This window comes from Cynocephalus volans, chromosome 4 (assembly GCF_027409185.1).
Source record: "Cynocephalus volans isolate mCynVol1 chromosome 4, mCynVol1.pri, whole genome shotgun sequence".
Classification (NCBI taxonomy): Eukaryota; Metazoa; Chordata; class Mammalia; order Dermoptera; family Cynocephalidae; genus Cynocephalus; species Cynocephalus volans.
Window position 1 is genome coordinate 26634408 of NC_084463.1, and position 24402 is coordinate 26658809.

The 24402-nt window shown below is 42.7% G+C and overlaps 1 pseudogene; it reads left to right on the forward strand.

Moving 5' to 3' along the window:
* Positions 1–1452: 1452 nt before the first annotated feature.
* LOC134375905 (uncharacterized) overlaps positions 1453–24402 on the forward strand; it is a 38220-nt pseudogene continuing 15270 nt past the window's right edge.

A 24402-nucleotide genomic window follows, 5' to 3' on the forward strand; every position in this document is an offset into this window, starting at 1 on the left:
CACAAAGCCAGAATGTAGAAAGAATAGTCATGGACTTTTGTAGAACATGGAAGGAGATACCCTGATTCTCAAGATTTTGCAAGGGGAGTCAAGGGGCGGCGGGGAGGCGCCGAGAGGGCCTTGTCTGTACATTTGCAAAGCTAACTTAACACTTCCGTCTTCTACCGCAGCATTAGCTCTGAATCTCCAGGACAAGATGGAGACCAGTAGCTGCTTAGAGAGGTCCGGGGGGCCCAGCGATGGAATTCAGCCTCAGCAGCTCATCATTCCATCATGTTGAGGCTGGATGAGAAGGCTCCCTACCCCATCTCCCTTTGGCATTTGGAGATAGAATGGCAGCTGAAAATGACCGGGCTTTTGGAAGTGAGGGTAGTCTCCACTATAATTTTTCCTTCCTATTTTTTCCCCCCAGAGTAGACTTTTCCTTATTCAGTGATCTGACAACTTTTCTAGTCTTCTTGGTTCTTTGCAGAGAGAGATAAGTAGTGCTGGGGAGGTAATGGCCCCAAAAGCAGAGACTCGGAAAAATAAGAGCATCTGCTCCTTACTTCTATTGAAAAGTCAGCTGATATCCAAAAGACTTGAATACAGGTGGTCAAGGAAAACCTGTGCATGAATATTTATGACCTGTATACAAATGCTCATATCAGTACTATTCAATCTTGCTAAAAGTTGGAAACGGCCCAAATGTGCATGGACAAATGAATGGATAAATGAAACGTGGCCTATCCATACAATGGAATATTATTCAGCTGTAAAAAGGAATGCGATACTGATTGATACTACAACACAGATGAACTTCAAAAACATCATGCTGCGGGATAGAAGCCAGACACACAAAAGGTCACATAATGTATGATCCCATTTACATGAAATATCTAGAATAGGCAAATCCATAGACTGAGGAAGTAAAATAGAGATTGCCAGAGGCTGGGGGAGGGGAGAGTGAGGAATGACTGCTAATAGATGTGGGGTTTCCCTCCAGGGTGTTGAAAATGTTTTAGAACTTGATGGAAGTAACAGTTTACAAGTAACAGCATTTGAATGTACTAACTGTCACTCAACTGCACATTTCTAGATGGTTAATTTTATGTTATATGAATTTTACCTCAATTTTTAAAAAGCCAGCTTAGTGTGTTGGTTAAGTACTGACTGCCCTGTCTTGAGTCCTGGCTGCCACATGCCAGTTCAGTGACACTGGGCAAGTTGCTTAACCTCTCTGTGCCTCAGTTTTCTCATCTTAAATTGGGGATACCGAAAATGCCTTCCTCAGATTGTGATGAGGAGTAAATGAGTTCAAATTTGTAAAGCACCAGGCCAGTCCTTTCATATTCTAAGTGCCACATAAATGGTTTTTAGATAGGCCCATCAGCCCCATGGCCTACTCCAAGCAGGCCGCTCAGACCTGCGGCCGGCCGTGTCCTTGGGGTCTGTAGTTCTGGGTCTCGCAGAATGGCCTCTGAGGAGCCAGGCGCAGAGCAGAGGCTGCTGGGCTCAGCCGTGGTAACTGCTCATCTCTCTCTGGAGAGTCCCACAGGAAGGAAATGAACAAGAGCTTCCGATTAGGGTCCCAAATTCTCAAATACCTTAGAGTGTGGGATTCTTTGTGAGCAGAGCCTCCTTTTAAGGACTTGGGAGATTCCTGTGGAGAAAAGAAAAATGTGACAGCCTGCTCTGCAGAAGCCACACGAGAAAGCTTAAAGGCAAAAATGACCCAGGCTGGCACCCAGGAGGCTCCAGCTCACTGGTTCAGGCCCCCTTCCAGACTGATTAGGCTGAGAGGCTCTGGAAGGACTGGGCGCTGAGGAGGCACGCTATTCTTAGGCACTGGCCATTTGGAGCCCCAGCAGCGTCCCCACCTGGGAAGGGGCGGGGAATGTTCTTTGCTTCACGCCACCCAAAGCTGGGCATTGGAATGATGACCTCATCGCTGGGCTTGCAAAGTTTTTTCATTATGTTTCGTTTTCATTTCTTTTATATGAAGTGGCTTCTCTTTGTTTTGGAATAGGTTTTACATTGGTTCAAAAGTCAATGAACATAAAAAGGTATACAGTGAAATCTCACTACCAGCCCAGTTACTATCTACCCTCACCTCCACCCCCACAGCTAGTCCATTTTACTAGTATCTTGCATAATTTTTCCAGGAGTCTCTTCAAGGTAATGCAAACAGATATAGACATTTCCTTGTTTTCTCTCTTATTCACAGGAAGGGTAACATATTGTATGCACTCCATTGCACCTGAAATTTTTTCACTAATATATCTTGAAAATAAGTTCCTAGAAAGCTTGCTCTCTTTTTTACAGCTGTATAGTATTCCATTGTAGGAAAGTACTATAACTTGCTTAATCATTCCCCACTTGATAGATATGTGAATGGATTCCAATCTTTTACCATTAAAAACCACTGGTGATTAATATATTGTACACATCATTATGCAAGTGTGTAATATTCTATAAGGTAAATCTCCGAGAATGTTATTGCTGAGTCAAAGGTTACATGGCTTTGTAATTTCGACAGATATTGCCAAATTGATCTTCATTTTACCTGCCAACATTAATATGAGGTCTATTTCCTCACAGATACACCAACACAGTGTATTGTCAAACTCCTGGATTTTTTCCAATCTGATAGGCAGAAAATGGTATCTCAGAGTAATTTTAATTTGCATTGCTCCTATTATGAGTGAGGATAAACATTATTTTTATGTATTTAGGGGCCATTTCTATTTTCTACACTATGAACTGCCTGTTCACATCCTTTACCCATTTTTCTTTTAGATTTTTGGTCTTTTGCTAATAGGTGTCTATGAGTTCTTTATGAGGAAGATTAGCCATTTTCTATGATATGAGTTGCAAATATTTTCCCCAACTTATCATATTTGCAAATGGTATTTAGCCATACAGAATGTTTAATATTGTTTAATTTACCAATCTTCTCTGGCTTCTGTGACTTCTGAATTTCGAATCATAGTTAGAAATACATTATCTACGCCAAAGTTATAAAGGTTTTAACATGGAAATGCTCCCAAGTTTTCATCTAGTGCTTATGTGGATTTTTTTTTTTTTTCAGCTTTTTCTCACACAGGGTGAGTGGATTGTCTGTGTTTAGAAATACATTATCTACCCCAAAGTTGTAAAGGTTTTAACATGGAAATTCTCCCAAGTTTTCATCTAGTGCTTATGTGGATTTTTCTTTTTCTTTTCTTTTTTTTTTTTTTTTTCCAGCTTTTTCTCACACAGGGTGAGGGCACTGCCTGTGTCCTCTGTCCCCACCAGCCACCCTCCCCACACCCCTTCCGTCCCAGCCTGAACTTGGCCCCGGCCCTGTGCTCAGACATCCCAACAGCTGCCGCAGGGCAGACTCCGGGACAAGGCAGCGACCCCGAGACCCCTCCCCGAGTGATCAGAACCTCCCCGTGCGTCTGAGCTGTCTGGGATGAGACAGGGTTTGGGGGGGGATGGAAAGAGGCAACTGAAAGGAGCCCAGTGGCGGGGACCCGAACGGGGGTTGCCTCAGCCACTTAAAATTCTTGGAAGCGCCGAACAGAGTCGCCTGGAAAGGGAGCAGAAGGGAGTTAAAAGCATGTGTTCCCGGCTGGGGGGTCGGGAGGAGGCTGCGCGGGGCCCTGCGGGACTATCCGCTCGCCGCCCCTAATCCTCCCGGACCGCCGGGCTCTCCAGCTGTTGGTTCCTCAGATAAACCATTTGTTCAATCATTCTCGGCCTGGACGGCGCGGCTCGCCTCAAAGGCCCGGGGCCCCTTCCATGCCGAGGCTGCCCCCGGACACGGCCCGTTTGAAGCCGGCAGCGCCCCCCGCGAGTCCCCGCCGCGCCTTTTCATCTCCGCGCAGACGGGGCCGGGGCGGCGACACCTCCCCACGGCCCCGGTGGCGGGGAGCAGGGTCCGCCCCGGGAACGAGGCCGACTCAGAGCATCAAGGCGATACAATAATGACAAAGGGAAGGGGGCTTAGCAGGCACGGTCGGGACAAATGCTTCCAGAACGGTTCCTGACGTCTCAGAGGAGACGTGGCGCAGCTGCCGTCTCCATGGCGACGCGGAGGCGATGACAGCACCGGGTCACCTTCGCGTCGTGCACATGCACCGGTCATTCACTGCATTTCCTTCTGCCCGTTCGTCCGCTGCCGCCCGCTGCCCCCGGCTTCGGTGGGGCCCGGCTCATCCGCGGTTGGCAGCTGCTGAGAGGCGGGTCCGGGCCGCGCCGAGAACCGGGCTCCCGTGGGGTGCGGCGCCCCGCGCAGCTGGAGGGTCCTGAGCGGCCTGGCCGCCCCGTCTGCAGCCGAGACCTCGCCCCCACTCCCCCGCCCCAGCCGCGCCAGTTGCTGAGGTTTTCCCCAGACTTCATTTCAGTTTCTCAGGAGATCCCGAGGCAACACTAAGTGGCTTGGGATAACTACTCCATTTCTACCCCTAATCTCCGTCATTTCCCGAAGACCACCTCCAATAAGCACAGTCTAAGTCACAGCAATGGGGTGGCTGTGTAGCTGCATAGGCTCCCCGAGACACAGCCGCTCCTCGGAGTCTTCTGTATAAAGCCTCTATTAGCAGTGCCTCTCTGCCTAACAGGATATAGAATCTGAGACTCTCTCTTTACATTGCATAACCACGTCGGGCATATTTTATGGGGTACTTTTCCCAGAGGCAGTGGCCATCTCAGCCATCTAAGCAAAAGGTATGAAAAGGAGCTTTCTAAATATGACACAAATGACCCATCTTGAAATAATTAACGTCGTAGAGTTACTGAACTGGAGTCAAAGAAACCAGCCTCAAAGCGCAACTCCTCCACTCACAACTAAAACCCACTATGTGTGAGATTAAACTGTGCGCTCCCTTAGAGTAGAAACTACATAAAAATTTTGTGTATCTCCAATGCCTAGCAAAGTGCTCAGAGCAAATGTCAAAAAAAAATAAATAAATAAAATAAATAAAAAACAAGGAAGAAAAAGAGTTCTGTAAGGCAGGGTACTCCAAACTTGTCGAATCATGTTATCCTTATTAGTAAGTTTTTAACAGGCACCCTCAAAATAAGCATGTTTATTTTAAATAACATGGACTACTACTAACATAATGAGCATTATAGAACATACAGAAGATAGAAATTGAAAAGGGGAAAGATTAAAAATAAATAGAAGTTCTAATATTTCCTGTTATACTGCAATGGGTCACCTTGTCCTTCCCACTTTAGAGACCATTGTTACAGAGGACACACATTTTCTACACTCAAGAGGCTTGAAGTCTAGTTGAGAAGACCTAAAACAAAGAATAAGACTGTACTGCTGTAATAAATAAGTCTAGAGGAAGGAGTGATTTCCAAGTGCACAAATGGGTTTCATGGAGCCCACAAACCCCACTGAAATTGAACACCGAAGTTTATAGGTATCACCTATGTGCATTTTTCTAAGGAAAGGTCCATAAGTTTCACGTGATTCTCAAATGAATACGGAACACACAAAAATTAGAGAATAACTGGCTCAAAGGAAGAAAAGAACAGAGGAGCAAAAGGAAATACATAAGCATCTGTCCAAAGTTGTCCTGCTTTTGCACGTAGAACCACCTAGACCTGATGGAATACTGCTCTAAAAGTTACCCAAGGAGAGTAAGGTATTCCCAAGGACTGAAACTTTGTCTCCAGATTAGTGAATTTTTTCAACTTCCTTTAGAGTGGCCACTTTTCAAATCTAAATGGAACCCACATATATCAAGATAGGCCAACGTGAAGATGCTCTGGGTGGAGCTGGGTTAACCCCAGGTCCTCATGCCCTCAGCATCCCAACCTCAGCATCCTCACAGGGGCAACGCCAGAAGCTGTAGGTCCCATTCGAGTAGAGCTGGGAATCCCTGAGCTAGGCATCCTTGAGCCTGTGATCTGACGGTTTTCCTTAATTTATATCCTGAAGAGGATACAAATTAATCATTTCAGAACCATTCAAAATCACTCTCTGCTTCAGGTCCACCTTTGGCTATTTTCCTTCCTTTGCCTCCTTCGACAAAGTCCCCATTAACATACCCTCCAACTGTTCTCCACCAAGTGTGCTCCAAGTTCCACCCAGAATCACCTGACTTGCTTGTTAGAGGTGCAGATTCCTGGGCATCACCCCAGAGCTCCTGACGGAGAAGCACTGAGCATGAGGTCCCATCGTGTGCAACATTTTTTTTTTAATTAAAGCATAATTGATTATACATATTTGTGGGGTACAGAGTTAAATAGCAACACCTGTGTTCAATGTATGATGATAGAATCAGCATAATTAGCATGTTCTTCATTCCAAAATGTAATCGTTCTTTATGTCCATTAACCAATTTCTCACTAACCCTCCGCCCCCTCCCTCTTTCCCACCTCTAGTAACCACAGTTCTGTTCTCTCCTTCTGAAAGTCCAACATATAATTGGGATTGTTCTTTCTTTCTTTTCTTCCTTTCTTCCTTTTTTCTTTTATTTATTTTTTAGCTCCCACTGATGAGTAAAGACATGCAGTATTTCTCTTTCTGTGTCTGGCTTGTTTCATTTACATAATATTCTCCGAGTTCATCCACGCTGCTGCAAATGACAGTATTTCATTCTTTTTTGTGGCTGAGTAGTATTCCACTGTGCAAATATAACACATTTTTCTTATCCAATGGTCTATTGGTGGACATTTAAGTTGGTTCCATATTTTGGCTATTACAAATAGAGCTGCAGTGAATGTGGGAGTGCAGGCATCCCTTCAACAAGATAATTTCCATTCCTTTGGGTGTACGCCCAGTACTGGGATTGCTGGATTGTATGGTAGTTCTATCTGTAGTTGTTTGAAAAACCTCCATACTGTTTTCCATAGTGGCTGCACTAATTTATTCACATCCACAGTGTAGGAGGGTCCCCTTTTCTCTGCATCCTTGTTGGTATTTGTTATTCTCAGTCTTTTTGATAATAGCCAGTCTAATTGGGGTGAGACGATATCTCAATGTGGTTTTGATTTGCATTTCCCTGATGATTAGTGATACTGTGCACTTTTTCATGTACCAGTTGGCCATTTGTATGACTTCTTTTGAGAAATGTCTATTCAGCTCCTTTGCCATTTTTTAATGGGATTTTTTTTAACTGTTGTTTGAGTTCCTTGTATATTCTGGATATTAATCCTTTGTCGGATGTATAGTTTGCAAATATATTCTCTCAATCTGTAGATTGTCTTTTCACTCAGTTGATTGTTTCCTTTGCTGGACAGAAGCGTTTTAGTTTGATATAATTCCATTTGTTTATTTTTTCTTTTGTTGCCTGTGCTTTTGAGGTCTTGTTCATAAAGTCTTTGCCAGGTCCTACTTCCTGAAGTGCTTCCCCTGTGTTTTCTTCTAGGAGTTTTATAGTTTCGAGTCTTATATTTAAGTCTTTAACCCATTTTGAGTTGGTTTGGATAAATGGTGAGATGTAAGGGTCTAGTTTTATTCTTCTATGCATGGATATCCAGTTTTCCAGGAACCTTTTACTGAAGATGCTGTCTTTTCTCCAGTATATTTTCCTGCTGCCTTTGTTGAAGGTCAGTTGGCTGGCTGTAAGTGTATGGATTGACTTCTGGGTTATTATTCTGTTCATTTGGTCCATGTATCTGTTTTTATGCCAGTGCCATGCTGTTTTGGTTACAAATAGCTTTATAGTATAATTTGAAGTCAGGTAGTATAATGCCTCTGGCTTTATTTTATTTATTTCCTTGTTTACTCAGAATTGCTTTGGCTACTCAGGGTCATTTGTTGTTCCACATGAATGTTATGATTGTTTTTTCTATTTCTGTGAAGAAAGTCATTGGTATTTTGATGGGGATTGCATTGAATCTGTAGATAACTTTGGGTAGTATGGACATTTTCACAATGTTAATTCATACAATCCATGAACATAGAATGTCTTTCCATCTTTCGGTGTTTTCTTTAATTTCTTTCAGCAGTGTTTTGTAGTTCTCATTGTAGAGATTTTTCACCTCCTTGGCCAAATTTATTCCTAGGTATTTTACTATTTTGGGAGCTATTATAAATGGGCTTTCTTTCTCGATTTCTTTTTCTGCTAGTTCATTGTTAGTGTATAAAAATGCTACTGTTTTGTGTATATTGATTTTGTATCCTACAACTTTGCTGAATTCATTCATCATATCTAGGAGTTTTTTGGTAGAGGATTTAGGTTTTTCTATGTAGCATCATGTCATCTGCAAACAGGACCAATTTGACTTTGTCTTTTCCCATTTGGATGCCCTTTATTTCTTTCTCTTGCCTGGTTACTCTGACTAGTACTTCCAATACTATGTTGAATAAAAGTGGTGAGAGTGGGCATCTTTGCCTTGTTACTGGACTTAGAGGAAAAGCTTTCAGTTTCTCTCCATTCAGGATGATGTTGGTGGTGGGTTTGTCAAAGCATTGTGCTGAAATACTTTCCTTCTATACCTATTTTATTGAGTCTTTATCATGAAGGGATGTTGAATTTTGTCAGATGCTTTTTCTGCATCTATCAAGATAATCATATGGTTTTTGTCCTTGATTTTGTTGATGTGATGTGTCACATTTATTGACTTGTATATGTTGAACCATCCGTGCATCCCTGGGAGGAATCCCACTTGGTCAAGGTGTATAATTTTTTTGATGTGCTGTTTTATTCTGTTTGCTAATATTTTGTGAAGGATTTTTGCATCTATGTTTATCAATGATATTGTCCTGTAGTTTTCTTTTCTTTTTGTGTCTTTGTCTGATTTTGGTATCAGGGTGATGGTGGCCTCATAGAATGAATTTGGGAGAATGTCCTGTGTTTCAATTTTTTGGAAAAGGGATGGTGTTAATTCTTCCTTAAATGTTTAGTAGAACTCAGCAGTGAAGCCATCTGGTCCTGGGCTTTTCTTTGTTGGGAGACTGCTGATTACTGCATCAATCTGATTGCTCATTATTGGTCTGTTCGGGTTTTCTGTTTCTTCTTGATTCAGTAGTTTGTATGTGTCCAGAAATTAATCTATTTCCTCCAGATTTTCAAATTTGTTGGCATTATAGTTGTTCATAATAACCTCTAATGATTCTTTGTATTTCTGTGATATCAGTTGTGATGTCTCTTTTTTTCATTTTTGATTATTGTTATTTGGGTCTTCTGTTATTTTTTAGTTAATCTAAAAGCTAATGGTTTATCTGTTGTGTTTATCTTCTCAGAAAACCAACCCTTTGTTTTGTTGATATTTTGTATCTTTTTTTGGTCTCTATTTCATTTAGTTCTGCTCTGATCTTAATCATTTCTTTCCATCTACTAATTTGGAAATTGGATTGTTCTTGTTTTTCTAGTTCTATGAAGTATATGTTAGGTTGTTTATTTGAAGTTTTTCTATTCTTTTGATGTAAACCTTTATCGGAATAATCTTCCCTCTTAGCACTGCTTTTGCAGTATCCCATAAGTTTTGTTAAGTTGTGCCTGTATTTTCACTTGTAGCAAGACATTTTTTTATTTCTTGCTTTATTTGTCCTTTGTCCCATTGGTCATTCAAGAGCATGGCGTTTAATTTCCATGTATTTGTATAGTTTCCAAAGTTTAGTTTGTTGTTAATTTCTAATTTTATTCCATTGCGGTCTGAAAATATACTTGATATGATTTCAATCTTTTAAAATTTGTTGAGTCTTACATTGTGACCTAACATGTGGTCTGTCCTGGAGAATGGTCCATGTGCTGATGAAAAGAATGTATATTCTGTAGTTGTTGGATGAAATGTTCTGTAAATGTCTGTCAAATCCATTTGGTCTAAAGTGCTGTTTAAATGCAATATTTCTCTGCTAACTTTTTGTCTAGATTATCTGTCTATTGCTGAGAGCAACATGTTAAAGTCCCCAACTATTGTCGTGTTGGGGTCTAGCTCTCCCTTCAGATCCAGTAAAAGTTGCTTTATACATCTGGGTGTTCCAATGTTGGCATGTGCAACTTTAACAAGATCCTTAGGTGATTCCCATGAGCCATTAAATTTGGGATCTACCTAGGGCTCTGCCATAAAATGACAGTCAGCCAGCTGACTCCCATCAGCAGAGCCTTAACCTACCAAGAATCATCAAAAATGACTCCACTTTGTGTGAGCCTACCCAAAAGCTAAAGATAGAGCTAGGAGGAGATGAAAACTCCAGGACTGCATGTCCATGGCTCCAAGGTGAACAATAACTGGGTGTCCTCCGAGGTGACAATCCTCTTTCTCCAGTCTGGATGCACAGTGGCTGGGGTTAAATATAGTGCCTAATGCCCTGCAGACTTTTGGAGGGGAATGAAAGCAGCTCAGAGGAGTGGAATTTACTGACCTGGAAGTCAGTCATCTGTAGCCATTGTGTGTGCAGACATTGCAGATGCAGGGAGGGAAGCTAAAACAGAGTTGGACAGTTTGCTTTAGGAGTATTTATTTGATGGACTGAAACTATCCTGAACCTTTTGCATTTGTCCTGCAGTTAAAAAGACAGCAATGGCCTAAGCCTATGGGTAATCTGCCTGGTAAACTGGCACCATGAGAATTTCCCTGAGCTGAGTGGTGAAAGTATTTTTTGCCATATTGACATAGAAGCAAGAAAAATTCAGAGAACTGTAAATGGCAGAGTGTAAAGTCATAAAATCAATTCTCCGTATTCTGCCCCACTTTGGACCCAAATCAAGTTCTTCATCTTTCACAAAGCCTTCTCCAACTCATCCTATTCTCTCCCTCTTTTGAAATCCTGTGACACTTATATGTCAGTGGCATATATTTTAGCACAAACTTGTTTATTTTTAGTATTTTGCTTTTGTCTCCACATCTCCAGATCATAAGCCCCCTGAGAGCAGAGACCACGTCTAATCTTCGTCAACATCCCCTCTGTGCCTTTCACAGTGTTGGGCGCATAACATCAGTGAACACCTGTTGAAATGAACAGAGGCCACATTGAAGGGAGAGGGCTGGGAAAGGAGATGGCAATAATAAAAATAGCTAATGTTCACTGAGGACTAATACTGTGCCAGGTACTGTTGTAAGCATTTAACAGAGTTAATCTACTTAATTTTCATGAACACCTTATGAGGTGAACCCCACATTATGGAAGAGATGATTTAGTTATAGAGGAGTTAAGTGAATTGCTTGAGGTTGCTCACCTACTAAGAGGCAAAGCCAGGATTTGAACCCAAGGAGTCCAGCTCCAGAGTTCATGTTCTTCTACACGTCCTAATACTGCAGGAGGAGAGCTATCCCATATGGGTATGTGGGAAGTAAGGACATCAGAGAAATGGAATAAGTATATGCTTTCCAGAAAAAAGAGAATAGGCCCTAGAGTCCTTACCCCAACACAACTTGCAGTGACAAGCTAAGAAAGGATCTGACCAGCATAAGGACAGTGATTCTTTTCCCCATGTCTCAGCTCTGCTTCCAGCCACTGATAAGTCCATACAGATGGCAACTTTTCCCTCCACCACACTGACCACAGCCTCCAGCTCTCTCCCACCTGCCTCTGCATGAATTGGGGGAGGGGTGTTGGTGGAAAGAGTGTGGCACTTGCCAGTGGAGGGTGACTCCAGATCAGAGAGCCCAGCCTTGGATCTAGGAGTTGCCTGTTGAGGGGTAACCCCCAGCCAAGCTGCACCAAACCCCACCTTGGCAAGAGAATTCTCACTACCCTAGAAAAACAACTCCCCAAATTGAAACAATCCTTCACCCCACTTCTTGTCCCCTGACACAGGCTTTCTTTGCAACCTTACAATGCTAGGTAATTAAAAGACAATTTGATGTCCTACCCTTACACCCCAATCCTGGTTAGCCAAGTCCAAAGCCACAGAAGGTACTCCCACCTCTGGTCCACAGCCAGGGGACTAGGCAGCATCTACTGCCTCACCAGTTAGGACCTGGCAACATTAGCCCAAGGAAAGACTTTGAACGAGGAAAAAGGGAAAGTCTTCCTTTTAAAGGTAGTGACTATTTGAAGGATCTTATATATGAGGAAAAAGAAAACTTCCTGCTCTGGTAAGCATTTTTAAATGCAAACATGTTCATGGACATATACAGTAATGATGAAAAAAAGCACCAGACTAATCAACCAAGAATAAAATAGCAGTATGGTTGGTTTGGTTTTTATAAATCCCTGCATTATGTAAAGTCTTCCTAACTGCAAAGTGAAGCGTGCTTTTATTCATTGATCCGCTCAACACCTACCAAGTGTCTACCAGGTGCTGGACTCTGGTCCTAGGGCTTCATGCTGGAGATACAGAGAATATGCCCTCAAGAAGATGACAGCCCAGAAGACAGAGACAGATAAGTAAATAACCAATGTGCACTGAAGGTTTTGGATTCTGAGATAGACATATGTAAAGGAATCCATCGTGAAGGGAACCAGGAGGGAACTATTAGATTGACTGAGGGGCTCAGGAAGGGCACTATGGAGGGGGCAGTGCTTTTGGAAATCCTGAAGGGAATGTAGGTATTCACTGTCAGAGTAATTAATTGGGAAGCCTCGGCTCCTAGGTAAGCTAACCTGAATCCAACTCATGTAAACAGTAAAACGAAACTGAGACTTAATCAATCAGAAACCGCCAACTAACCTCTAACTAGAAATTTTCCACTGGAATGATCCAAATCCGGTACTGCTCCATTTTGACAATCAAATGCTTTCCTCACTCTGCTTCCACACACACCTGATAAAAGCCTTCCCCTCGTGCCCTTCTCTGGGGCCTGAACCACTTGCACTCCAGAGCCGTCCATCCACGAATCTGCTCAAACTCTAACATTTTAAGATGCCTCAGTTTATCTTTTGACACCACCAAGCACAGATTCAGGGAACTGTGAGTGGTGCAGCGAGGCTGGAGATGGGAGAGCAGAGTGAAAACTAACATTGGAGATGTAGACAGAAGTCAGATCAGGGAATTAAAGAATTATTCCACTAATTTGGCTCTTGTACGTGCCTCCATCTGAAGCAGCAGAGGACTTGATTCAAAGTCCTTTCTTTGGCCTGAATTGTCTGGAATTCTTCATGGGAGGAAACAAGCCCTGCAGACTCACAAAGGAAATGCCCAGCCATGTGGAACATGGTCCTTGGGGACCAACCATGGCCGTCACTCAGGAAGGGACAAGGAGCCTCGCCCGGCCCTGCAGGGGACAGGGCAGAGCAGGCTGCTGTCGACCCTCCATCCTGCTGCTTCACACACCTGATTTTGCCTAAAGTTCAAGGACTTTCTTTCTTCATTCTCCCCACAGTACTTAGTCCAATACTTTCCATTCCATAGGTATTAATTGGCCAAAAGTTTGATCGTTTTTCATGTGATCTCTTTTGGATAATAAGGCACGTGTCTTCTCTGAGTTGTTCTATAAAGGTGAGCAAAGGTACCATACTGAGGGAGAGAAATGTAATAATTGCTATATTAACTGTGTAACCATGGCTTTTTACAGGTATTTTTATTTGTCTCCTCTAATACTCACAACTTAGGAGGTAGACCTCACTGTGCACATCCCACAGATGAGAACATCAGCCTCAGCCTGCAGTTAAACCACGTGTAAGCAGCATCTCAGGGAGTCACACTCGGGCCGGCTGGACACGGGCTCTCTCCTCTCCCTGACAGCCCAGGCTGGCACGGGACCCACACAGGCCACAGAAAGCCTCGGTCACATGTCTAAGAAGTGAGCTGAGTGAATATCGCGTTCCCCTTCTTACCTCACCTTGCAAGTGGGGCAAAGGTTCAGGTAAGATATTTTCTAGAAGAAAAAAACTACCCTTTGCAACAACATAGAAGGACCTGGAGGACATCATGCTAAGTGAAATAAGCCCATCACAGGAGGACATGCACTACACGGCTCCACTTACACGAGGTACCCACAACCGTCAAACTCATCGAGGCAGGAGCTGGGATGGTGGATGCCAGGGGGTGGGGAGGGGGGAGATGGGAGGCGTTGTGCAGGTGGTGTGAAGTTACAGTTCCACAAGGTGAGTGTCAGAGAGCTGCTGCATGACGTAGTGCCTATAGTTAAAAATACAGTATTATACACTTAAAATTAAATTAAATTGTTAACAGGGTAGAACTCATGTTAAGTATTTCTACCATAAACAAATAAATAAAGGGACATAAGGAAACTTTGGGAGGTGATGGATGTGTCTGGTACCTCAGTTGTGGTGATGGTATCACAGGAGCGTGCATGTGTCCAAACTCATCAGATTGTACCCATTAAATATGTGCAGGTTTTTGTATATCAATTATACCTCGAAAAAGCTGTAAAAAAAAAAAAAAAGAAAGAAAGAAAGAAAGATATTTTCTTAGGTTTCTTTCCGTCCAAAAGTTCCTTCGCTCCTTCTCAACTTTCAGATTGGCCCAACCGCTAACAGGTTCACAGCCATTTATGTTCAATATTGGATTTTCCCTCTCCCCGCCTGCCCCTATCTGAGAGACATGAACTTCCTAGAAGTCAAAACCCAGTGGAGGGAAATAGAAAATCTTCTGTCCCCCATGAGGTTGCTGACTTGAGCAGGCACGATGCTGCTAAGCCTGTAGCGTTCTTTTCTCTGCCCGGGGCCTGGTGGAGAAGACAGTTTTGGAAAGTCCTGGATTCCGTGTCTCATGCAGCAGGCGTTCAGCATTCACCTCTGACTGAGGTCGTCCCTGATTTGACAGCCTCCCTCTCCCTGATGAAACTTTCATGCTGCCAACTTGGCAAGAACGGGGGGAAGGTGGTGGTGTGCTCTTTTTGCTCTTGAAAAGAATGATTTGCCAAAGAAACTCATATTTGCGCTGTGATGGCACATCCATAGATCCAGTTCTGTGTCTCCATAACAGTCTTCTGTGGACAGACACATGCCAGGGTGGAGCTGGGACGTCTCCACGGGTCGTTATGTCTGGCTTGTTCAGAATACCCTGCATGCCTCCGCTTTTTCCAAACCTGGCATCCTCTCACCTTTCAGAGTGACACTGTCGTGAAATGATCTCAAACCTGGGATGTGTAGGATCAAAGATATACCCCAGAAGACAAAGGGGAAAGAGAAGAGATGGACTTTTCCCAGTGGCTGGCGTGGGAGAGCTCTGCACAATTTAGTACTTTTCCACAATTGCTGTGCATAAACTGTAGAAGCTGGATGCATAGACTTAACTTGGTCAAGAAGCCCATAAACATAAGAGCCCTGGCTGGATGGAAGCACAGAAAGTTGCGACTGCAGCGTCCCGCCTGGAGGAGATGAATACACTGAGATTGATTCCTCTGCTCTCGCGCCGGCACTAGGGATCGAACTAAGGCGGCGAACTCTTGGTAATATTCGTCCGGGAGCAACACAGCGCCCCCTGGTGGCCGCATGGGTGTGTCTGTTATTACAATATTGTGGAAACAGCGCCACCTGCCGAACGCTCTGTGACATGCTGATTTGCCAACTTAAATCTTTTCTGTAGGTGCTTTCAATTTGTTTATGTAAATTAGGCAGTACTGAACCTGTTGGAGGTGTACTTGTGAAACTAGAAAAATGACAATGCAAGATTTTCCCTTGTGGAAAAACGAGGATCAAAGAAAAATAGGTAGCAATTATTTCGACAAGATGTGCTGCCTCTCTGTGCACTGGGCGTCAGGCGACTGAGACCAAATCCCCACCAGTTTTCTGAGTTTGGAAATCTACTCCACATCTCCGAACTTCTACTTCTCTTACCTGTGAAGGGAAGCTGTATTTGCCTTGCAGTATTCTAGCAAAAGTTAAATGAAATAACGTGCATAAAGTAAATCAGATAATATGTATAACGAATAGGCTTTAAAATATAACATAGAAATTTCAGATGGAATGTTTTAAATTGTTAGAATTTGGAAATATTCCTGAAATTGGTTTATCAAATGAGTAGATGGAATCTCTAAGGTGGTGTTTTTTTTTTTAATAGTCTAGATTTTCCTTTCTGTAGAACGATTGATTCTGACCCTTCTCCAAAAGACAAAGTATTTCTAGGCACAGGTTCTAGAAACAGACTTCTGCCAAATTAAGACTCCACTAACATTTATTGAATGTCTGCCACACGCTAGACGCCTTCAAAGCTGCTCTTTAATTATCATCAGTAAAACCTAAAGCTTCAGGATTCATCCCCTCTTTTCACCAGAAACGGTTTTGCCAAGAATATTAGAACCTCTTATTTTATAGCCTCTCACGTACTTTCAAGATTACTCAGAAAAGCCCAACACTGGAAACAACACAAATGCCCATTAATAGGGAAATCTATTCTAGCACTCGTGTATCCATACAATGAAATACCACTGAGCAATAAAAAGGACAAACAACCAGATAAACACAACAACACAGGTGAATCTCACATCTGAGCCAAAAAAACAAACAAAAAGAAAGCCAAACCAAAAAATATGCATACTGTATATTTTATAAAAAGTTCTGGAATATGAAAATCTAATCTATGGTGGTAGAAATCAGAAACAGTTTGTACAGGATGGGGGTGGGGATTGAATGCAGAGAGGCACTAGGGAACTTGTGGGGTGATGCAAATGTCCTGAATCTGGAGTCGGGTGATGGTTACATGAGTGTACACAGGCCGTGGTGTGCTGGAGCCCACTGGTGCCATCAAAAGAGCCAATTGCTAAATTTTCACGAGGTTTGCAAGCCTGCTGACATCACACTGGTAGCCTGGAGTCTACCGGGTGGAAGTATTTATTCCTCAGAAATTGGCAAACACCACAAAGCAGGGCTTTTTATCCCACTAGACAGCCAGTTGTTAAACATTATGAACATGCATCAAAGCTCATCAAACAATATATCTAAGATCTGTGTATCATATTGTATGAACATTATACCTCAAAAAATGGAGGAAGCTCTTCACCATCAAAGTGTGCAGGAGGACAGCTGGAGGCCAATGCTGAGCGGTCTGTTGAGAGAGAAAGATTGTAACCAGTCTTTTCTGGGATCAAAAAGCAAAAGTTAAGAAGTCTTTTTGCTCAGTCATAGCAGATCTAAAGCAAGACACCTGGGCTTCAGAGAAGAGGGCAAGGCTGGATCAGCGTCTGACAGCTGCTGCACAGGTTAGAGATCACCCCACCCTAGGAAGAGCTAGAGGCCCATGTCAGAACCCCACCATCCGTCTCTGTAAATTTATTAATTCTATTTTTTAAATCATCATACAAGATTTACTTTTTTGGTGTACAGTTTGTACAGATAACTCATGATAGGCTGTGTCTACAGGCCTGTGAAGTCAGAAGAAAATTAGAACGAGAAAGGGGAATCCACCTCTGTCCCCTTAGGACACACCTGCCCGTCTCCTCCATCACAGCACCTGTGAGAGCTGTTTCTGCCACTTCCATGGTACAGGGTCTGTGCAGTGCCTGACCACCTCTTAAGTAGCTAAAGATGGCAGGATGTCATCTGACTCGACATTAGGCTGCCTGTTAGTCATCACACCCCCTTGCTCCCACTTACTCTTCTGTCATCTCATGGAAGGTTCCTAACAGCTGTCCCCAAGTCCTCCCAGGCTATAGAAACTGCTTTTTACACAGTATGTCAAAACACCACTAGTGCCCCTCCACTCACGTCCTCACTTCCTCCCCTTCCTCTGTGAGCCCCCTCTCTCTTCTGTGTCTTCTGCCAGTTCTAACCACATTTATCTCTTCCTCCCTTCCCAAGCTGCTCTCCGACCTGTGCCCAACCCTCCCTACCCTTTCTCCACCTTCTTTCCCAGTCCCCACACCAAGATTGAACACTCGTCAGAAACCGTGTTACCCCTGCGCCCCGCCGAAACTCCTGCAGCACAATCCCCATAACTTCCTGTCCACCCCCAGCTCCCTGGTGGCCCTGGGCCCCCCTCCCGACAGCTGGGCCCTTCCTGGATCCCTGCACATCACCCCGCTAAGCCAGTGTTCCGAAATAGTCTCCTAAATGATGATGACAACTGCACAGTTATTTCAGAAGGTGTGTGGCCAGAGTCCCAGAACGCTGCAGAAAAGACCCTTGTCCCATGGTGAGCACAGGCAGCCCACCTGCTTTTCTTGTGCAGATACACTTGCAAGGCCTGCGTTCCTCCTGAAGGGTACAGAGAATGAGGGGCGCTCAGGACAACACTGACACAGGCTCCTCATACCCCCAAATACACAAGGACTCTACAGAGCTTCTTTCAAAATCGGCCTCATTATTCTTACAGGGTTGACAGGATACAGGGCTTGGACGGCAAGAGGTCAGGGCGTATTCTGAGCACCAGCTGTCTTCAAACTGCAGTTTCCAAAATAGCCCAGAATGAATCCGATCAATACAGGACAATATATTTCTTCTTTATTTTCTGTAAGTTTTATAAAACATACATCGAGAAATGTACTTCAGTCATAAGTTTACAGCTCAATGAACTTTCACAAAGTGAACACACCTACAAAAGCAGCACCCAGATAAAGGAAGAGAACACTGCAAGACCCCCAGAAGCCTTCCCCATCCCCACTGCAGTCATGTCTCCAACCCCTGGGTAACCGCTATCTTGACTTGTCACATTGTAGATTGGTTGTGCCTGTTCTTTGAACTATCTGTAGTAAAAATCATAGAATATGTACAATTTTGTGCCTGGCTTTTTCTCAGTCAACACTGTGTTTATGAGATTTATCCTTCTTGTATGTATGTAGTTCTGGTTAATTCATTCTCATTATTGTATAGTATTTGATTCAATAAATTTACCACAGTTTTTTCATCCATTCTACTCTTGGGCATTTGGGTAGTTTCCAGTTTGGGGGCATTAGTAATGGAAGTGTTGTGAATACTCTAGAACGTGTTTTTTGGTAAATAGAAGCATGTAGTTCTAACAGGTGGAATTGACCTTGGATTCACCACCACATTCAGCTTGGAGTGGGATTATAATTCTCAGAAATATAATTCAAAGAAAAAAACTCAAATCCAAGTTTGATACAGACTTGATTGTTGCAAGACATGGATTCTGTGGTTGTGGTCACAAAAGCTGGTCCTGAGCAGGGAAGGAGCGTGCTTGTTGAAAGGACAGTTATAATACTGGGAGACATGCACAGATCTCGAGGAGACTGTTCAAAGAAGTACCTAATTTATTTAAAATGGTGGGAAAGGGCTCTAAATAAAGGTCATGGAAGCATTCAGACAAAGGTTGATGGGAGGATAACTACCTTTGGAGACTATGTTTCAGGTCATATAGTTATCCTTCATTCTTACGTATGGAACTTCCTGGCAGCGACAGTGTGACACTCTGGTAATGGAACAAACAGGAGGTGGCCTGAGTTGTTATGCACACGTGGGTAATGTGGAGAGTGCGGTTGACTCTACCGCTCCATCTTGTGGTCAGAGCGGGTGACTGCATGTCTCCCGTGTACTCCACCAAGCATCGGTCGGGTGTTCAGTACTGAGCCCCACGCCTCATCACTGTGTCAGGCACAGGGCCTTCAGAGACTAATAAACCTGGGGACAAAAGTATGAAATTCACACAGTTTCTCAGAAGAGTAGTGTTAAGCCACATAAAGCATATAAATATTTGTCACTTAGTTATCACTCAACACGTGGTTACTACAAAGCATGACCCCTTACAGTGTTGTTGCGGGAGACATAGCAAGCGCAGAAAATACATGGTAAATACTAAAATAGAAATTAAAATGCCCAATGGAGATTTCGTACACATACACAAGCATCAAAGCTAATATTACTCTTACTTGTGACCTTTAGGTATTAAGCAGTAAGACCTCTTTGATCTCAGTCAAAAACTAGGTAAATAATAAAATAGCAAGGGACCTTTTGGTGTCCAGCAACTTTCAGGCATAAGTAGTAAGTTATCTAGCATCATTATGTCCTCAACTGATATTTCTCAAGCCTTAGTTGTTCCTTCCCATACATATTAACATTTCAGAATCTTAGTTCATCCATAACAGGTATTCTCTAAGCTCACTAACCTGAGAGGGTTAATATCAGAGAGTATGGTTAACAAAAATAATGGCATTTAAACAAAGTAGCATATCCTCTGGCTTGAGCCCACGCTAGGAAAGACTGTGAAATTTCAGTTTCCCCCCAATCTTGCCTATTTTTATCAGAGTTCCTGGATGGTTCAAGAATGATCCCTGCAGCCTGATACATGAACTACCAACAGCCTTCTTTGCAAACAGCCCGCCTCCTCTTTTCAATTAGTTCCTCCTCTGTTTAGTAAAGCTGCTTTCCTTTCTCTTCCATGGTTAGCTTTTCTGATACTGAATACACACATCACACATACCACACCCACCCACCCACACACACACACACACACACACACACACACACACACACCGCCATTGAGCACTTTTGTGTCCTGAGGCTGGGGCTGTGCTTCTTCCGTATCACTCCCTTTTCTAGTCCTCAGACCCTCAGCTAAGGCACAACATGCAAATGTGTGTCTCAGTCCAGAGTAGGGGCTGGAGGTGCTGCCTACACAAGAGGCAGCCTCGTGCCAGCTTCTCCAGCCACAGTGGTAGCCACCAAAACACTTCCTCTTCTACTGGCCTTTAGTGCAGCACCAAACAGGGTAAAAAACACAATGATTTGCATCCAATCAAAAATTACCAGGCATGCAAAAAAGCAGGAAAATAGAACCCATAATGAAGACAAAAGACAAGCATGAAAAACAACCCAAGAATAACACAGATTACAGGATTAGTGGACAAGGACATTAAAAGAGTTATTATAATTGCATCCTATATGTTTAAGAAGGTAGAGGAAAGACTGAACATGTTGGTAGAGACATAGAAGATGGAGAAAAAAAAAAAAAACAAATTGAGCTCCTGAAATTAAAACTATAATGCCTGACATGAAAATACACTGGATGAGATTAACAGCAGATTAGACATTGCAGAAAGAAGAGTAGTGAACTTGATGACATAGCAATGCAGTCCATCCAAACTGAAATACAGAGAAGAAAAATACTGAAAAGAAATGAAAAGAGCATCAGAGTGCCGTGGGACAACTTCAATCTGTCAAATCTATGAAGAGAAAGATACTAAAAATGTTTCCAAATGTAAAAAGGAATCCTCTAAATTGTCAGAGAGCCCATCAGAATTTTAAAACAGCTTTATCAGAGAAAAACATTTCATTTTGCTGCTTAAGACCCCAGCAAGGTCAATCTTTGTGATGAATCCCTTAGGGTACAGCCACTTCAGACAGGCTGCTGTCAGACTGACATGGCTGCCGTCCTGGGACTTTCCATCACATCACTCATTCGTTAATATTATTTTAATAATATAGAATAATGCTTGACTAAGAAGAGCTCCTTTAGAAATGCAAAAGTTAATTCACAGCAGGAATCCTATCTACATACATCATCACACCTATAAGTTAAAAAGAAAATATACATGATTTTATACATAAATACAAAAAAGGTTTTTCTCCCCTCATATTTGGTAGCATTCGAATAAAAACATCACAGTAGTCCCCCCTTATCCACGTTTTCACTTTCCATGGGCTAAGTTACCCACAGTTAACAGTGGTCCAAAAGGAGGCGAGCACAGTACAGTATGATATTTTGAGAAAGAGAGAGACCATATTCATATAACTTTTATTACAGTATATTTTTATAATTGTTTTATTTTATTATTAGTTACTGTTAATTTCTTACTGTGCCTAATTTATAAATTGAACTTTATCGTTGGTATGTATGCATAAGAAAAAACAGTGCCTACAGGGTTCAGAACTATCCATGTTTTCAGTCCCTCCCCAGATGAGGAGGGACTACTGTAACTAAAATAGGAATAGAAGGAAACTATTTAAACAAGACGAAAACTGTTTACCAGAATTTTAATTTCAATTCCAATGGAATAGCAGAGACCTGATTTACCCTCCCTCCTCTCACAACTAAATGCTGGACAAAATAAATGAGACAAAAGTTTGCACACATTAAACCACAGGCAACACAGGACAGTGATCCCTGAGAGAGAAACAAATGCAACGAGGCCTACAGCTGCCCCCAGCTCTCTACCTGGAGAATTTCCAGGCTGAACACAGGAAAGAGAAACCAAAACAGGGCCAAACAGTCTCAGTGATCAGGAGACAACACTCAGAGTTCCAGAGAGTGAGGTGACAAGAATTTACAGACAAAGTAGCAACACGAGGAACTGCAGAGAGGCCCCTTGAGTCTTTGGCTGAGCACTGCTTGTGCGTGCGTCAGGAAACGACTAAGGCTGGAGAAGAGAGAAGAAGAGGCTGACCAGTCTCAGGAGTGCACACAGGGCCAGAAATAGTGTTCTCACTAGCCAGACTGAGAAGATCTCTTAGTACGTGGAGCAGGGGCGACAGTCCTCGATAGCGTATTGCCTCAGTGGGGCCAAATTAACCCTTGATGAAAAGTTGTTTTAAAGATGCCTTATCAAAGCTTAAAAGCAAGCCTCAAAAAAATCAAATCGATTCCGAGTAACTTAATTGCATTCTAAACAAAGCCCAAAAGTATCTAAAGGAATTCAAAAAAATCAGCACCCAATAACATAAAATGTACAATATCTGGCATCTGATCAAACATTACCAGGTATGCCAATACACAGGAATATATGAACCAGAACCAGGAAAAAAAGTCAATCCACGAGCAGACCCAGATGCAACTCAGACATCAGAATTCGTAGACAAGGACATCAAAACAGTGATTATTAATAGACTCCATATGTTCAACAGGAAAGCATCGGTATGATCAGGAGAGAAATAAGATATGTTCACACATGCACACACATGCACACACGCACACTAAACTCCTAGAAATAAAAAAAAAAACACTGGAAGGATTAACAGCAGATTAAATGCTGTAGAAGAAAAGATTAGTGAACTCAATACAGCAATAGAAACTACCCAAAATGAAACACTGAGAAAAAGATAAAAGGCTGGAAGAAAACTAAACAAAGCAGCAGTTAAGATGTTGGGCAATATCAAGCAGCCTAACATACACGTAATTAGAGTATCCAGAAGAGAGGAAGGGAAAAAACTTGAAAACATGGCCATATTTTTCCAAATTTAATGAAAATGATTAACCCACATGTACTAGTGAGGGTTCTCCAGAGAAGCAGAATAAATAAGACATATACATTTTATTTATATTACTAATATATGATATTTACGAGTATACTTACAATATAAGTGTATTTGTGTATATATATTTGGGGGTACTTCAAAAAGTTTGTGGAAAAATAAAAGCAAAAGATAAAGTGAATCTTTCCATGAACTTTTTGATGTCCCCTCGTGTGTGTGTGAGAAGTGCCGTGATCTGCTGTCTGCAAGCTGGAGACCCAGGAATTCAGTGGTGGGACTCAGTCTGATCTGAAGGCCTGAGACCCAGGGCCACTAATGGGGTAAATCCCAGTCTGAGGATGGGAGAAGATGAGATGCCCCAGCTCCAGCAGCAAGGCAGAAAAAAGGGGACAAAAGCCTCTTTCCTCCACCTTTTTTTCCATCAACAGGTTGTATGCTGCCTACCCACACTGGGGAGGGCAATCCACTTCACAGAGTTCATGAGTTCAATTGCTAATCTCATCCAGAAACCCTCTCACAGACACACCCAGCAGTAATGTTTAATCTGGGCACCCACGGTTCAGTCAAGTAAACACATAAAATTAACCATCACAAGTCCATCTCTTGCGAACTTGGCACCCATACACATCTTCTTAAACCATACCTAATCTCCAAATAAAGACAGTAAAAAGGTTATAATTCCACCTAATTTGATGCAACTGTCATCCTGTGTACAATCGAAAATGCATTAACCTCTTCCCCAGAAGAGGAGGTAAAATTCTTGAGTGATGTTTACTCTTCTCCTAGATAGCCCATAACTTAATACTATGATGTAAAATTAACAGTACTTAAATAGTACAATATACAAGTAAAATCAATACATCTTATGTTCCATGATGAGAGAATAAGAGATGAAAGAAAACAACCACACACACACACACACACACACACACACACACACACACACACACGTATTCACAGCTAAATAAGGAGAACATACTCATGACGATTACTGTCCCCATTTCTGGAACTGGTCATGTGGTCACGGCTCGTATTTGTAACGACCTCCTTCTACTACCCATTCTGCATTCCCTTTGCCTTCAGCAAGCACTTCAGCAGGTCATGGTTCTTTACCTGCTTGGGTGACCTAAATCTTCATTTCTGAAGGACCTGAGCCATTAGCAACTCTGGCTGGTTGGGTTATGGTAGTTTTCCATTTTCCTTAGTTACGGGGCATGGTAATAGTAAAAGACACCCTAAAGGATCTTCTGTATTCTGGACATACTCTTCCTGATTTCCATTGTGGAACAGTAGTCCAATTTCCCCTTGGTAGGAAGGATCAGTCACTCCAGCCAACACTGTACCTCCCTTCTGTGCCTATTGATGGACAAGCATGAGGATCCCAAAGTGACCTGGTGCAAGTCTTAACTCCCATTAATGGAATCATTGCTGTGTCTCCTGGCAGAAGCACTTCTCCTTTTAGGTCGTGGGAACAAGAAGCAAAA